Here is a 17,941-nt window from a genome sequence, read left to right as displayed (position 1 = left end):
GTTTGACAAAAATTGCACAGCCCAGACTTTGCATTCTTACCAAAGCTGCTACATCTCATAAGACACAATTCTCAATCTAAGTAGTACTGTGCTGGAGTTAAGTAAACTGATCATTAACACATAGTGACTGGGGCAGGTTGCAACATGCAACAGATGTTTTTTGTACAACTTTCTTACTGTTGCTTTCTGCCTGTCTATTAATCTGCTGTTTAACATTCAGATCCAAACAAACTGCCTCCAAAATAAATTAGTCATGGCAATAGCCACTGTTCTTTTTGTAATGTGACATGCACCTACCTACAATACACCTGAAAACTTAAGTAAGCAGAATCAAGCAATTATCATTACCTTATAATACCAAGGATATTTAGATAATATCCTATTAGTAGTAATTTTTGTTTTTTTTAAATTGGGTTCCATTTATAACTAAAAAGGAAAATTACTGTAAATGATAAAACAGTTCACAGGAAACTTCATCTTTGGAAAAAATCTTGACTACATACTAAACGCTGTTCTCTCAGTTACATGGGTAGCATTTCTTACTCATTTTGTGAACATACTGGCAAGAGTTTTCCAATCCTTGGCACAGATAAATACATTAAGAAAAAAGCTACTCAAGATCTGTGCAATTCTTGCAGCCAGAAAACGCAGACTTGCTGTATTCTGCTGACATACATAGCGAACAGACAAAAGACCATATGTTGTTCTCTGTTTACAGAGAAGTAGATGAAAGTTAATACATAAAAGGCCTGACTGAGATGATCCCATGAAAAGGAAGAATGGGGAGCAATTCCATATTATAACATTGCCAGGCTTCCTCTATACCACATGTCTACCAAACACCATAATGTAGAAAGGAGATCAGAGACAGACAGGGATCCTTCCAGCAGACAGGGATCAGGGGAAAGGAGTTAGGCAATACTGTAAAGCAGTAGGGATCAACTTTTTCATAGATGTTTAGGGTTGGAAGGGACCTCAGTAGATCATCGAGTCCGACCCCATGCCCTGCGCAGGAAAGAGCGCTGGGATCAGATGAACCCACCTAGGTGCTTGTCTAGTCTACTCTTAAAGACCTCCAAGGTAGGGGAGAGCACCACCTTCCTTGGAAGCCCATTCCAGATTTTGGCATCCCTCACCGTAAAGAAATTTTTCCTAATGTCTAATCTAAATCTGCTCTCCATCAGCTTATGGTTATTATTCCTAGTAACCCCAAGGGGTGCACTGGTAAACAGAGTATACCCTATTCCTTGCTCCCCCCCCACGATGAATTTGTAGACGGCCACAAGATCCCCTCTCAACCTTCTTTTGTGCAGGCTGAAGAGAGTCAGGTCCCTCAATCTCTCCTTGTAGGATCTTACTAGCAGGCCCTTAACTGTATGAGTAGCCCTCTTCTGGACCCTCTCAAGGTCATCCACAGTCCTCTTGTGTTGCCCTGTGGGGTCAGGCCAACTCTCAGGATCTCAATATTACGCTGTTAGACAGGAGGGCATGGTATACAATTGCACACGCACACACTCAAAAATCAATTAGGTGCATACACACACACTAGGCACATATACCCACTTCATTTTGGAGTCGACCCATGACTCTGAAATCCCTTTCTACTGCTGTGCTGCTTAGAAAGTCACCTCCCAGTCTGTAGGTGTGTTGGTGATTCCTCCCTAGATGCAGCACTTTGAACTTATCTTTATTAAACTGCATCCTATTCTGTTCTGCCGACTTTCCCAACCTGTCCAAATCCGCCTGAATCCGCTCCCTGCCTTCCAGTGTGTTTACTTTGCCCCATAATCTGGTGTCGTCCGCAAATTTGGACAGAGTGCTTTCCATGCCCTCATCCAAATCACTGATGAAGATATTGAACAGCACTGGTCCAAGGACCGAACCTTGAGGAACTCCACTGCCCACATTTTTCCAAGTTGAAAATTACCTGTCCACCACCACCCTCTAGGTGCGTCCCATAAGTCAATTCTCCACCCACCTGACCATGTAATAATCTACGTCACAACTGCTTAATTTATTTATAAAAATGGGATGCAACAGTATATCAAAGGTCTTTTTAAAATCCAAGATGACATCCACCTCAGCTCTTGCATCTAAGCATTTTGTGACCTGGTCGTAAAAAGAAACAAGGTTACTCAGGCAGGATCTACCTGCTATGAAGCTATGCTGGTTGCCCTTCAGCATTATTTTTTCCTACTGGACTCCCACAAATGGGAGGCATGTCATAAATCAGACCTGCACCCTCCCCACATACCACCCCAACCCTCTCCCTTACTCGATCTGCTGTTTTGCCTTCTGTACCTATTCTGTGCTCCCTGACTAAGCTGTTGCTCTGCTTTCTACTCCCACAAATGGGAGGCATGTCATAAATCAGACCTGCATCCTCCCCACATACCACCCCAACCCTTTTCCTTACTCGATCTGATGTTTTGCCTTCTGTCCCTATCCTGTGCTCCCTGACTAAGCTGCTGCTCTGCTTTCTACTTCCTACCCTGTGCTCCCTGCCTAATTTGACTTTCTGCTCCCTGCCTTATCTGCCACTGTGCTGCCTTGTTCCCTCCCCAGTCTGCTGCATGCCACAGGTTGGCCACCTCTGATATATATACCTGGAACATATCATGTCAAGATGGTATAGACCTGACAAATTCTGTCACAAGTTAATGTTGACTGTACATCAGCATTATTTTGCAAAAGATAATCTAGTCTATCAAATCCCATTTCTATACAGTACAGTACTGCACATACATGCTAGCTACTATGTTGTTAACATTTCCAGGCTTGGAAATAGGCAATAGCAAAGAACTCAAAGTCTTAGCTTTGCAATGCTGGTCAGATTCTCCACACTGGCCAGGTATACCCGAAGGTCTGGTAGATATGCACCTTTACAGACTAACTAAATTATATATATATGTTCACTTCATCAGATGTTCTGAAAGGACATGCAAAAACAGTTTAAGAAGGAGAAAGAAATTAGAATACAAAAGACAAGGTGAGGGAGCAGAGACAGAGGCCCCCTTTACACATGCATGTAAAGGCATGATGGGATCTAATGCACAATTCACAATTTTGCCTCCTGCCATGCCATATCTGCATGGAAGGAGGCATGACTGGAGGAATCACACATTAGATCCCACCACACCTCATTGCTAGTGCAGGGGGAACCTGATCCCAGGGGGGAGGGGAAAAATTGCTGGGTGACACACTGCGGGGACCCAGTATTCAAAGCTATGGGACTCTGGGTCCCAGCAGCTGCTGGGAGCTACTGGGACCCAGAGTCAGCAGGTGCTAGGGCTGAGAGTCCCCAGCAGCTGCAGAACTTTCAGCCCTGGCTGGGCAAGCTGCACCCCTATCAACTGATGTGGCTCTCAGCCGTAGGGAGACCCTGCTACACATATGTGCAAATTAAAGCTTGAGAGCAACCAGCTATAAAGTTATTACGTTTTCAAGGTCTAACTTTATAGTTGGTTGGAGCTTTTTATTGTGTGATAAGTACTTTGCATGTGTAGCTGGTGTCAAGGTAATTGAGTAATTAATTGCGCAATACCTGTAACACGTAGAGGGGGCCAGTGAGAGACAGAGACACAAGGGCAAGGGGGACAGTGTTAGGAGAAAAAGTAAACAAGCAGTGGACCCACAGGAATTTAGTCTGGGCTGTGTCACAAAAGCTAATCCAGATAGAGATAAGAATCCAGATCCCTGTTTAAACCAAGCTCTGCCATGCAGGTGTAGGTGGGATCAGGTGCATGGCAGGGCTAGCCTGCCAAATGTTCAACTTAAGGATCAGTAGAAATCAGCCACAAAAAATGTTAAGCATATTTTGTGGAATATATTTTTGGCTAGTTTCTTGTTTTCTCATGTAAACATGTAGCAGGGTTACTATTTATGGTGCAATTAAAAGGTTAATTATGGCTTAAGTATAACCTCTGCCAGGGGCCTGACAGACAGAATATGTGTTTCAAATATTTCCCTGTATCCCAAAGGACAGTGCTTTGTAATGTAACAGCTAGTCAATGTTGCCAAATCCCATATGCCACATCAAGCATTTCTTTTAAAACTCCAGCACCAAGTAATTCCACAAGAATCTCATATTTTTTGCATCAGTTGCAGAGAAAAAAACAACACTTGTGAACATAAAACAAGCACACCCTAACAACTGAGAACTAGAAGACAAATAAGGACAATCAAGGCTGTGTTATATAAAACGCGTAAAGATTTTTTTTTAAATTTTTTTTTTTTTAGCTAATCCATAGTTGTTAAGGTCTGACTCATGATGTTTAACCAGCTGTGGCTGGCAATATTGCAGAGTACTTTTTGGAGCCTGTTGGTTCTACTTTATGGACGTCACGTACACACCCATATGGCATATAACATGTAAGTGAAAGACAAACCAGAAGCAACTGCAGTTTTAGGAGTATTTTGCTTTAGGCTCTTAAATTCCCTTATTGCTAATTCATCAGCTAATAAGTTGCACTCAGTTTAGAAAAAGAATTTGTTGTTACTGGTCATTTCAGCTATTTTGGGAAGGAAGGAAGGTGAAAGCAGGAATCTGAAAATGGTGAAAAATGCAGCTAACATGATATTGCCCACCCAGTTCCAAAGACTCAGTGTAGTAATTACTTTGCAGTATACGCTAAAACTGGTGGTGTTACAAGCCACAGAAAAGTGTGCTCCATTAATGGGTGGCTGAAGTCTGAAGAAATCTAACTAGTCAATTTTGCTGTGTGTTTTTTCATAACAAGGATAGAAGAAAACACCTAACAAGACAGACAAAGCAATAACTAGAAGTAGAATGTATGAAATACATATCTGCCAACACAACGTACAGCTTCACCTATTGGACTGTAGTTCAAATCAGAAATCCAAGCATAATCAAACAGCAATTACCATATATTGGGTGTGTCTACTCAAGATGCTAACTGTACAGTAGCCTAATAACACTGTGCAGTAGTGTGCAGCGCAAAACCCATACTAATATGTTACTGCGCAGCAGTATTAGGCTACTGTGTAGTTAGCATTACTAAAAGGCCATGTGCCAATGCTACTGCACAGTAGTGCCAGTTACAGTGCACTGATTTACTACTTGGTTATACAAGTATTAAACTTAATGTGCAGTGACTATGGTGCATTGATGAACATATAGACGCACTCACTGAGCAACTACACAGCGCTTTTCATATTCAAAATACATTCTAGACAATAACTGGTTAACTTTCACAGTACTCTGCTTGATGACAGGATTTTATTAACCCAATTTTATAGACCAAAACAAAGGGGGGAAAAAGAAAAGAAATTCTGAGCTCTCGATTCTCCTTTCTTCCAATACCATGTAAAATGAGGAACAACTCTTGAGTTAAACTGAGGAATCCAGCCCAAAGAGTTTAAGTAACTTGACAAAGGCTAGAAAAGGGAGCCATTATTAAAGCTACAATTAAAGTCAGAGATTGAAATCGATTCAACAGGATCCTGGAGAAGAAAGAGACAGCCTGCTGCTAATCCAGTCATAATTCTTGCAATGCAATAAAAATGCAAAGTTGAATAAAACACCACTATAAGAAGAAGAGAGACAGAGCATTACTAATGTGTATTCCTGATTTATGTAATGAGCCAACTGATATCATCATAAACAATGAAAGACCAGCAATTCCAGTTTTTAATAGATCAGTAAGGGGAATTTTGATAAGAACAGGCTGATGCAATGTTTGGAAATACTATAATAATTCAATAAAATTAATGAAAAGCCTGTAAACTTCAGTAAAGAAAATCAGAGAACTGGCTGAAAAAGATGTAATATATTACTTTTACATAGTCTCCCCAATTACCTTAAGGACTGAATCATCTTATAACATTAGATATAAACATAAAGAACCTGAAGAATCAGTAAAGAATTGGCTGATGAACAGTAAGCATAAAGGGGCTTGCAAGTGAGGCTTGCAAGGGTTAGCATTCAAACATTTTGTACAGAAATTACCTGGAAAAAGAAATTCTTTAAAAAAAACTGGTAGGTTTGCTAATGGCCCCAAGCAGAATCATTAATTATGCTCCCAAGGTCAAACAAGTTTAAACTAATTTGAAAATGTGATTTTTCCAGAGCATGTTAAGAAGAATATTTATTTAAAACTGAAGAGAGAGCTTTGTTTAAACAGATGCAGAGAAACGAGAGCAGTTTGCATTCATTTTTTACTAAGGGAGAAGGGCAAATAAGATAGCACTAATATAAATAATAAAATCTTTTTGTATGCACTCTCTTTAGTGTAGCAAAATACAAGTCAACAAGAATGCATGTCTAAAAAGAATGGCTTCTGCCACCCAAAACTAGAAATAAGAACACAGAATACAGTGTAGAAATGCAGTAAAATAATCTAAACCATAGTGGGTAACAGTTTAAGCAGAAAAAATAATATAAAAAAAGAGTATTCAGAGAACCATTTAAAAAGACTCAGCAGAAGTGATCACAGTTTAAGCCTGGTACTAATTTTAAGACCTCAGAAATGTTTATTCACACAATACTGACCACTCAACTGGAGGAATAAAATTCTCTGGAAACAAAGGGAGCCAGTAGGAGCAAGGCTTAGCTATGTGGAGAACCTGTGTCTTTGGACTATGCTCTCAGTTTCCTTGTTTCTGTTTGAGCCATGCTGTGAGGGAAATCCTGCTGGATGCTGCCCCAAGAAATAACTCTTCCCACGGAACTTTGTTTCGTATCACGGAAGGGAAATCTATGCAAGATAATGCTGAGTCAGAACTAACTTGTAGTAGGTTCTCCTGCAAACCTGGCACAGAATAATTCCATAGATAGTTACACCTTTTTATTATCTTCCTGGAACTGATATTGCTTTATCACTTGTGTACCTTGTACACAATAAAACCATCTAAAATTCCAAGTCAGTATGATAATAGCTTTGTTATGACTAAGTATTAAAACTTAATTGATAGAAAATATGTAAAGACGAAGCCACAGTTCTTATGTTTTGTACCATGTCAGAAATGTAAACTGGACGTAAAAAGAGACAAAAAAAAGAATCCACAGATGCCTACTAGCAAAATCTCAATTTACATATTTTAACATAAACCACGACCAGCAAACACAACACATCACCCAGTACAGAATACACTGATACTGCTTAATACTGCAGATCATATGAAAACTTACACTACCTTCTTGTGGTCACAATGAGGTACTACTAATGTAATTTCAGTAATTAAACCCCACTAATGTAACTGTCTTTTCTGATTTAACTAAGGGAGAAAGGATTAACTTAAGACTTTTATTTTGTGAGAAATATCAAAATAAAAATACTGCAAAATCTGTAGAATGCTTTTCCTAATTGAGTTACCTATGAGCAAGACAAGGATACTGAGAAAGCATTTCCGTATGAGCAGATGCAAAGAATGCATTCTACTTCCATTTTGCCATTCTAGTGCCTCAGGTAATGGACATACAAGCAATTAACCATGGAGAAAAAAAGAGGGCAGGACTTTACCCCACATCAACAATGCTGTGATTACTGCACTTGTGCACTGTGGCCGCATCGTAAGGGGATGCTAATCCACACACAGTACCTTAGCTTTCAATGAGATATGGGTAAGGTATCATGGTTCAGCTTCCACTTTCTGTAGGGTAGGAGCACCTACATGGACAGTTACCTCTGACCATCTGATGAATAGGTAAGGTCCCTCTGCCTTTTATTGTGTTAAGTTTTTATCTCTGTACCCACAGTGCATAGAAAACTGGCAGAGATTCAACCTGACTATATAAAGAGACTATACATTGCTTATGTAAAATCTGAACCAATATTAAAAAACTGAGCTACCATCTCTGAAATAATGAATTTACTACCTACAATAAACTAAGAACTAATTCTGTATCCTAGGTATGTAGTGTACCTCCTTCTTTACCCAAGTTTGGACTTCCAGGTTGTTGTTTTTTTAAGACATTACCCCTCAAACAGGTGGCTGTCTAGTTTCTGCTCTGTTCTCATGTGCCTTTACTAATATTTATATTACATAGCACCACCTGATCACCACAATAGGGGTTAGAGCTCAGTTGTGCTAACTTTTATTCTTTTACTATGCATTTTTCTAGGTCATAAAAATAATGGCCTATTTCCAATAGAAATGTACACTGCAGAAACACATTTGGAATGGTCTGTTGTACTCTGTATGGCGATTCATTTCATTTTGCAATTTTCATTTTTCAGGAGCCAAAGATAAAAGATGTAATTTCAGGTACTTTATATTAATTACCTTGTAGTCTCAATCTAGTATGTTCTTAATGTTATCATTAAGTGACAAGTAAATCTCAATTAAGTTGGGTCCTTCTTCAGGTCCATATGGGGGCTAGGAAATACATTTCTTGTTCTATAGTATAATGTTCAATCATATATATATTCAATAAGATTTATTTTCTGAGCCACGTTGGTTTAACAGCAGCAGAAGGGCTTCCTTAACTTTAACAGGATTTAAGATTAATTTAATTCTATCACATATGTGTAAAAGTGCAGCCAGATACGACAGTCATTAAGTATCCCAGTTGGACTACATTTCTTCTAACTAGCATATCACCAGCCAGAACCTTTTGTGATATATTAGTCTATGCAAAAATTTGTTCAGTTTGACTGAATAATCCAAGTGTCATTTGGATTCCTATTTCATCTAATGCCCCCCCCCCCCATGATTTTTATCATACTTAAATATCACAAGGAAATGGGTTTTGTTTTCAATTTTTTTGTACTCTTCTATATTATAAACCAATGGACCATGGACAAGGACCAAGTATGAACCAAAACACTTCAAATATCTGACAAGCCTTGGTTTGAACCAACAAGTGATGGTATTATCTGCATGTGTTCATAAGATTTTGTATTCTCTTATTATTTCTATAGTGACCCCAAGAAAAATACTTTACCCTGTTATTAAAGAAAATAATTTTCCACCCAAAGTGGACAGAGTAGAACAGTAATGCTTCAGCCTTTACATCTTGCAGCTCATTTTGTGACAGGGGAATGCCTTTGTGAACTGCCTCCCAGCAACCTAATAAAACTGCTTCATAGGGAGAGCTGCTACTTAAAGTACTTCTAACGATGAAATGCAGTTCCTTAATTAAAAAAAGGCACCAAAAAGGTTCTGTCTCAGAAATAGCATACATTTGACTACTAACCAAAGAAAAGTTACAAATGCACATCTTTCACTGAATGACTAATGAAAAGAAACCTGAAAAGAGTAGGACTGAAACCAATCCAATTCAGCAGAAACTTTCATTTGAAATCTCCCTTTACTGCTCAGATTTGGAAGATCACTCTGTTTGTAATACACAGCAAATAACAATGAAGTGTTGCTACAGAAACAGTTTACTCAAGAATGACTCATCAAGGCAACCCCATTTTACTTTACTCAACTCCAAATTGACGTTTACAGTGACAGGACACTGGTACAAAACAATGAACATAATATAAAACTTTCCCCTGCACAAAAGGAATGCCTGGGAGTTCCTGTTCTGGTAGTAGTGTTTGCTTTGTTGATATAGTCAGATACAACAACTGGGAGTGAAACATATAATATATCAGAAATTTAAATCACGTTAATTTTTAAAATGAATTTCAAGCACCAACAAGGCTACTGGAGGTCACTCAGAGGGTGGAGGTCACAACAAAAATGCCCAGGGAGGGGGTTTGGAGGGGAAGAGGGTTTCTGAATAGAGGAAAGAACAGAGTTGGGAATGTAGATTTGCCCAACACTGATGTTCTGCCTTGTCAACTAGCTGGTGCCTTGTGCTTCTCATCAGGAAATACTGTACCAGATCAGACCAGCTGCCTCTGCATGTTGGGAAAGAAAAAAAAAAGGATTTCCCAACAGTGCAGGGTGGGGTAACAAGAATGGGAGATTCCCTGACTACATTTCTGCAACAATACAGACAAGGCTCAGTGATTATTTTTTCTTTTTCCTTTTAATAGTTACTGAGGTTTGCAGTGGGAAGCAGTGATGCCTTTCAGCTTTATGTTATATGTTTAGATCTCTGACCCGCCCTAGAATTCTTTGTTTATAAAACTTTTCTTACTGTCCTCAAAGTCCTGTCCTAAGTGAGCATGTGCAAGTAATTAGAGGTTCATTATATGAAAGAAAAGCCAAGACATCTTGGAACCAAATTAAGAGAGACAAAGGTCTCAGATATTAGAAATCTTCCACCTCTGGTAATATCCAACAGGAACACTTATCAACAGTAGTTATTGACATCTTGACTAATTTGAAGGAGATTTCCTATTGGTAGTGCAAACTTGATTAATGATTCTGTTTTTAAGTACAGTATCTATAACTGCAAAGCTTCAGATTCTCTAGATCAGGGGTGTAAAACTCACCTGGGGACCCAGGACAGCAACAGTAGGTCTGGGGAGTGAGGGTGGTGATAGCCAGCCAAGTTTGCTAATGATGGCCATGCCCAGTGAGGCCAAAGGCTCCCAAATTCTGTGGCAGGCCATCCACTAGTTTCCAGTGGCCCACCAACAGCCCAACCAGAGCAGCTCCATGGCCAGATCTGCTCAATGGACCATATGTTTGAAACCCCTGTTCTACACCTTTCACCAATGCAATGTATGTACGCAGCTGCAAAACTGCTTCAGCAGGAGTATGTTGGAAATTAAGGTATTCAGTAAAAACTATCTAATCTGCATATTGATTACTCACATGAGTTATGATCAACATGCAAAAATACTATGCAATGGTCCTCTACAGGTAAAAAAAAAATTCAAGGTAGATACTACAATATTTTATATAACTGTAGTACTTTACAGTTTCTAATAGACTGTAAAGCAGTCGCAAATAATTGAGCTGCAAGTGACAAATTGTGTTCACTTATTTAGATCCAAGATCTTGCAAAATCTCAAGGACATACAGAACCAAGTGTGAGAGCTATTTCACCAATTATAATGGGCCTCAATTGGGCCTCACTGCAAAACCAGAGTCTTAACATGAGCATAAGCACTTGCAAGATCACGACCTAATTCTACAGTTCATATAATTAAAATTAATTTGCAAGAAAGGGTGACTGGGACTCCTGTGAGAAGGATCAGAGAAACTCACTAACTTGACAGTTGGTACAAATCGTGAAGAAAAAAAAAACCAAATTCACCAAATAAACCAATATATAATTACTATTCAATTCCATGTCTTTACTTGATATCTCAGTTGTTTTTATTTAATAATTATTTAATAAATTTAGCTAATCTTGGTGTGCTAATAAGTACAGGCAATACCTGCTTGTCCCAGAATTGAAAAGGGGGTAAAGAAAACGCTAAAGAACTAGCAGACTAATGTGCGCTTACATGGTTTACCGAACTGGAAAGTTGATGAGAACTTATGAACTGTTACAGAAGGATATACAAGCCCTTTGACAAATATACAAATTCTGAACAGTCTGACTTCTTTCTACTTTATCTTGACTCATCCAAAAGACAGTAAGTCCTTGTGGGGGGGAACCCCCACAGGCTTCCAAGTAAGTCAGAGGAAAAGGCAGGACTTGATATTTTGTGTGATCATCAAAACTACCAATGCGGTAGGACAGTATGTTTTGCATAATTTGCCTAATGACATCTCACACTTCATCTGGTGATTAATGCAGTATACACAAGTAACATAATTAGGACCAAACTTCTGGAAAGTCAGATGCAAGGCTCACATGTGAAACCGAGTATATACATTGTGCAGCTGTTTATGCAGGTATAGGCATGCACCATCTCCAATGCCCTGGAAAGACAGATGCAGATATTCAGTGGGCATGTCTACACATGCACTTTAATGTGCATTAGTCTATTTTAATGTGAATTAAAGTGTCACAAAAAATGTGCTCTTTAGCTAATGTGCATTAAAATAGACTAATGCACATTTTTCCTAGTATTTCATAATGGAGGTACTAGATTTAATACACATTACCTAAAGCACATTAATGAATGTGTAGATGTGCCCAGTTTCTCTCAGTACCTCAGCTTCAAGGAAGCAGGCTGCATACCTGACTCCGCAGTAAGCACTAAACCAGACACAGAATAAATTAAAGTGACTTGAAGGACTCTAATCTTTGCTGGCTGACAATGGTCTTGAACAGTCCCTCTGCAAACTATGGACAGATTTAGAACAGGGTGTTCTAGTCAAGGTGAGGACATGGATGCAAGGGAGTGGTATAGTAACTGGTTATGCCAGCTCTTTGCTTGCTGGCATTCCCTCATTCCAAGGAAATACCCTACTTCCCTTCTAGTGCCTGTGCATTATATGAGACCCTAAAGAGGCTTGATCAGAGAAGACCACAAAAAATGTTTTTGGAGTAGTTCTACTTAGCTCTAACTAAGCCAGAACTTAGCCAAGAGGGTATAACTGCCTGTCTCCTTTTTTTTGCCTTTAGGGAAACAGCAATTCTTTCCTTTCCCCTCAGATGCTCTCCAAATACCTAATGCCTGGAGGTGCCAGATGCCCTCTGCTTTCACACACCAGCACAGGAGTCCTGGTCTCATGTTCTTTTAAAAAATATTTCTTCTCATTCCGAGAACCAGGGTCAGATAATGCTGCCAGGGTAAGTGTCTAATTCTGCAGTGAAACTTCCCACTAGCCATGCTCTTGACAAGGAACATCGATAAGAGGAAGCAGTCTGGACATTCAGGAAAACATTTTAAAAGTTATGTAACTAGTTCCTGTTCTGCTCAAAGGACTAAATTCCTCTCTACTCTTTACTACGCGAAAGGCACTGTTAGGAGGTACTGTAAACATAAGTGTGGGAGTGCCAAAATTCCACTGTGCTGTTTAAGAGTTTGCCATATTAGGAACAGTTGGTAAAAGGATTATTTTAAATAAATCAGGATGCATCATCTGTTAGGGTTCTTCCAGCTAAAATGCAAAGATAGCCAATGTTTGTACTGCAAACAGCCATGGTGGTTTATAAACAGTGATTGAGTCATCAAGGCTTTTCTGCTTTACCCAAAAACTTGAAACAAAGCATAAAAAACAATGCAAAGCAAAGCTCAGGTTTTTTTGTGGGTTTTTTTGTTAAATCAGCATTTAGAAATCAGATGCATCATATAAGGCCAGAGTCTTTCCCTAGTATCTTTCCATTAGGAAAAGATTCTAATTACATATTTGTAGTATTTAAGTTAACCTAAGTGAGAGACTGTATTATTTTAATGAATATATTTTCACTTTAAGGGACTTTTACATTGTTTCCTATGCAGAAAACCAATTTTCAATAAGATTCATTTGCTTTGTTGATTTAGAGAAAAATTAATGGTGATTAAGTTGCAGGGCCAGGAAGGAAGAGTCACTTGTCACAGGGAGGCCTTGATTTTGCATTTTATATCTTTTACGTATATCTTCCCTTCACCCAAAGAAAGATGTGTTCACTACCTCATAACCTGCCCAAAGAGCTTTCCTACATACTAACAAAGATTTAATCCTGTATACTCTTCACTGCTGCAGTTTTTATGGCAACCACAATGCACATATGCTAAAGAAGAAAGTTGGTGTGAAAAGGCAAAAGCAGGGTAGATATGCACCTTATAGACTAACTAAATCACAAATGCATAATTTTTGTAAGCAGCAGCTTACTTCATTAGATGCTAAAGTAAGCTGCTGCTTAAGAAAGTTTGTTTAACTAAATCACAGATGCATAAAATGCAGATCTACTCTGCCTTCTGCCTAACTTCAGACTAACACAGCTAACTACACTGCTCTGAAAAAATAAACTTGATGATGCACAATACATTAGAAAAATTACTCTATAATATTTCTGTAAAGCTGCCATATATACCGAGACGCATGCTGAGCTGCTGACTAAGTGCTGGCTGTAAAGGCTAAAGTTGTCTGGAGGCAATTAGAAGTCATTTATCTGGTTTTCCTAAATTTCAAAACATGTTAAGAATGTAAATGTGATTAATAGGATCTTTTACTCAACTGCCCTGTTTTATCTGTTCCCTTTTAGAGGAAAAATTCCACCACTGCACACACAATCTAGGATTTTCCAATAGGAATGCCTAAATGGAAATATGGATATTACACAATTGGAAAAAGGGGCAACTTTGTATTTGTGCTTTGCTGTTCTAATAACTTTAATATCCAAGAGCAAGCCAGATTTCTTCTTTGGCAATGATAGAATATTTGATGGTAAAAGTTAAAGTCTCTAAATCTACATCATTTCATAAAAATTTCAGATATGAACAAATTCTCTGTCAAGATAAATTCAGACTAGAGGTGCTCTATGGTCTTTGTAACCACGGTGCACTCCATTTCTGTGTATATGCCTTGCATTAGTTATAAAGGATGATGTGCCAGGAGCTTTGCAGACATAAAAAAAGATTAAGAATAAAGAGTTGGCAATCTGCAATTGGTAATGTCTGTTCTCAGACGAGGGCAGTAATAAACCTTGGTTATTTAAATCTTTTACCATGTGCTACAGACATTGGAACAGAAAAGCGTGCTCAAAATTTAAACAAGAACAAGAACACCTGTAGCAACAGAACTTTACTAGCATTATGGCCACAAGCCTATTTGAAGATCTAAAATTAATTTTCATCATAACTGGGAAAATTCCTAAGGAGGGGCAGTTTTGACTTTCACAGCAATCTATGGAATAAAGTAATGTGTTTCTTCAGAGAAGCCAGAGGAGGGGTCACACTAAAGAACTATGCCAGATGTCTCCCACATGGGTAGACAGAGGCAGGCAACATTTTCCAGCTGTGGGCTGAAATAACCCACCCTGGGCCAGATATGCAGGAAGACAGGCGCTGGATCCAGCCACAGCTGGTGCTTGTCTCTACAGCAGCACAAGGAGAGTGCTTGCAGTTGTAGGCCCACACTGCTGAAGTCTCACGGCTGGGGGCTGGATCTAACAATTATGTGGTCTAGACCAACCTGTGGTTTGTAGGTTACCAAACCCTGACCTAGTTTGTTTTTTTTGCTTCAGCAGCAAGGTTTCAACTGGCTGCTCTTCAACTAAAAAATGGTAGCAAACTTTATTCATAGTTGCTTTATCCATCTATGCTTTGTACCTAATTCTTTCCTTTCTCTGTTTCTTCTCATCACTCCTTCACATTTGTATCTACTACAGCAGAGGAAAATTGCAGCCGTGATTCCATAACAACATAAGAAGGGTCATACTGGCTCAGGCCAATGGTCCATGTAGGCCAGAAGCCACATGGAAAGCTGGCCTCTCCACAACGTCCTGCTAGACCTCACTGGCATGATGGCTCCTGAGGTCCCCCTCTGATTAAAGGGCAGAAGCTGTAGGGAGAAGCCAACAGGAATTAATGCTGCTTAAAATATTAACCAGTAGCATATGTGGGGTGTGGGGGCAAGTACTGTGCACCAATTTAGAGAAAACACTGATATGGGCTCCTTCCTCCTACAGTCTCTGCCATGGCAGGCACAGCCCTGAGCAACCTAAACACAGAAGTTCAGTAAGTGCAGCACCAGGTCCAATAATATATCTGGGGGCACCCCCTTCTCGGGGAGTTTTGCCAGTGCACGGGGGTGAGGGAAGAGAGGGGTACACAGGGCAACAGGAATGGACCCTAGGGAGTCCATGCCACTGCCTGGCCTTCAGCAGCTGCAGCCCATGCCTGCATTGCTACAGCAGAAGCTACAGCAGTAGCAGCTGCTGCCCAAATGAGGACAGCCCCAGCAGGTAAGCTTCCTCTCTCTATTTCTGCTCCCTCCCTCAGTGCTCAGCATAATTCCACCCCCCCCCCCCCCCCAATGAAAGAGCTTGCCATGCCTCTTATATTAACAATTTCCAATAAGAGGCTGAGTCCTTGCTTCATTACCTCCAGATTTAAGAGCCCTGATCAGAGTTCTGGAAACAAAGCTGCAGAGGAACTAGAACTGCAATGAACTACAACTAGAGCTGCAATGAACTAGAACTATCTACTCTCCTTGCCTCTCCCTGCTTGTCCAGTGAACAGATTCCCCAGATCTATGTCCCTTGCATTTGACCTCTGTAAAAAGAACCAAAACATACACCACACATAGGATTTATGCTGGCTAATCCACACTTCCTTCAGTGAATAATCCCAAGTAAATACTTTGTAAACTTCCTGTCCTTTCCTTTTACCTAGGAAAGTACCCATGACTGCAAGTCAGTGTTTCATGAATCTTCATCTTGGCTCTGACAAACATTTATATTTATCTACTCTGCCTAAGTTATTTCTCTCTCCAAATCTGAAAGCAATGCTACTAATCTGCTGCCCTCATAGAAATAGCTGAAAAACATTTCTGAGGAAACACATTATGAGAAATAAATGTTTATTTTTAACTAATCTGCTGTTTTACTTCTTTCAGTATCCAGCTCATTTTATAACTTGATTTTACTTTCAGAGGCCTGAGAGCTTAAAAGCAGGGGTGCGCAAAATATGCCCCATGGGCACTTTCATCTGGCCCACAGTGCCCAGCAATTAACTGTACCCTGCCCAGCCTTTCTGCCCACAAGGGTGGGAGCAAAGCACCACACATACACATCCCACCAATGTACCCTATTGCGCCTCACTCCTACCCTCATGGGTGAAAGGGCCCAGCCTGGCCAGCAAACAGCTTCCAGACAGGGCTGCTGCTGCCACTGCTGCAGCTGCTGGAGGACCTGCTTGGCTTCCCCGGCATCCTGCTCACTCTAGGCAGCAGGTAAGGAAGCGGTGGGGGTGGGAGCTGCAGCTGGGCAGGAGCACGGAGTGTGGGGCTAGCAGCCTGTGCCGGGGGTGGGGAGATATGATGGCAGGAATATGGAGCTTGGGTGGGTAGGGTGCGAGTGTAAGGGACAGTAGGGTGCAAGTGTGAGGGAGGGTGGAGGGGATCCCCCCCACCCCCGGCACAGCAGCAGAGGCAGCAGGCTGGGGCACTCATGCCCAGCGCAGGCACTGGTGCCTGGTGGTGCATAGCTCTGGCCAGCGCTGTACATCGTGGTGAGTGCAGGCTGAGCAAGCTGCCTGTATTGTCGGGGCTCCCCATTGTGCATGTGCAGCCCCTGCATTCATGCATCACTGGAGAGAAGCCCCCCACGCTGGAGCCAGTCGCCTTCCCCAACCCCTGTCCTGCAGGTCCTGGGACTCAGCCTGAAGTGGAGGGGAGCCCTGGCAGGACCTGTGTGACAGGGGGCAGGGAGTCCCAGGACCTTCGCAGCAAGGGGTAGGGAAGGCAGCTGGCTCCAGCCCGTGACGCTTCCTTCCCATGCTGTACAAACGTGGGGGCTGCACATGTGCAGTGGGGAGTGCCAGCAAAAGAGGCAGCCCAGCTAGGCTGTGCATGCTGCAATGTGCAGTGCTAGCCAGAGCTGCACACCACTGGGCAGCAGCACCTCTGCCATGCACCAGCACCTCGAGCACTTCCACCTGCTGCTGCTGCACCACAGGGGAGGTGTGAGGGGTTCCCCCACCCCTCCCACCCTCCCTCACACCCCACAAATGCCACACACTAGCACCCTGCCTCAGCCCCATATATACACACCCCCAACATACCCTATGCCCCCCACACACAGCCACACCCCCTTACAAGCCCCCAGCATACATACCCCCACACAGAATATACAAAACTAAGAATTTATATTTGAGTTATTATGCAATCACCTCTATATACCGTACACAAACACAAATCATGACAAAAATATTTTCTGTAATAAAATTAAAATATGTTATAGCAAGTGTTTGACTTTTAGTGTATGATTTGGTTTTTTTCTGGTTCTAAGATGGCAACCCCCCTCCCAAATGGAGTATTTCTGGGGGGCAAAGGGAGGGACTTCCAGTGGCAAAGGTCAGGGGGTGGGACTCCTGATCCCAAGATGGCGACATGGGGATAGGGCAACTGTGAAGGAGTGGGGCTACCCATGCAGCCCTTGAAAGCTCATCAAACCTCATTAAGAGGCCCTTGAAATAACTGCCTGCCCCAGCTTACAGTCTAACTTGTACCAGGAGCTGGGAAGGTTTCTCTT

General features: G+C 41.1%; 1 protein-coding gene across 10 annotated transcripts in view; it reads right to left on the bottom strand.

Annotated features, from left to right (window-relative positions):
• The window catches only part of PRORP (protein only RNase P catalytic subunit), an 88,486-nt gene that overhangs the window by 28,892 nt on the left and 41,653 nt on the right, over positions 1–17,941 (bottom strand). The gene's annotated exons all lie outside the window — the stretch shown is intronic.

Source organism: Alligator mississippiensis, chromosome 2 (genome assembly GCF_030867095.1).
Source record: "Alligator mississippiensis isolate rAllMis1 chromosome 2, rAllMis1, whole genome shotgun sequence".
NCBI lineage: Eukaryota > Metazoa > Chordata > Crocodylia > Alligatoridae > Alligator > Alligator mississippiensis.
This window is presented reverse-complemented; position numbering and strand designations above follow the sequence as displayed.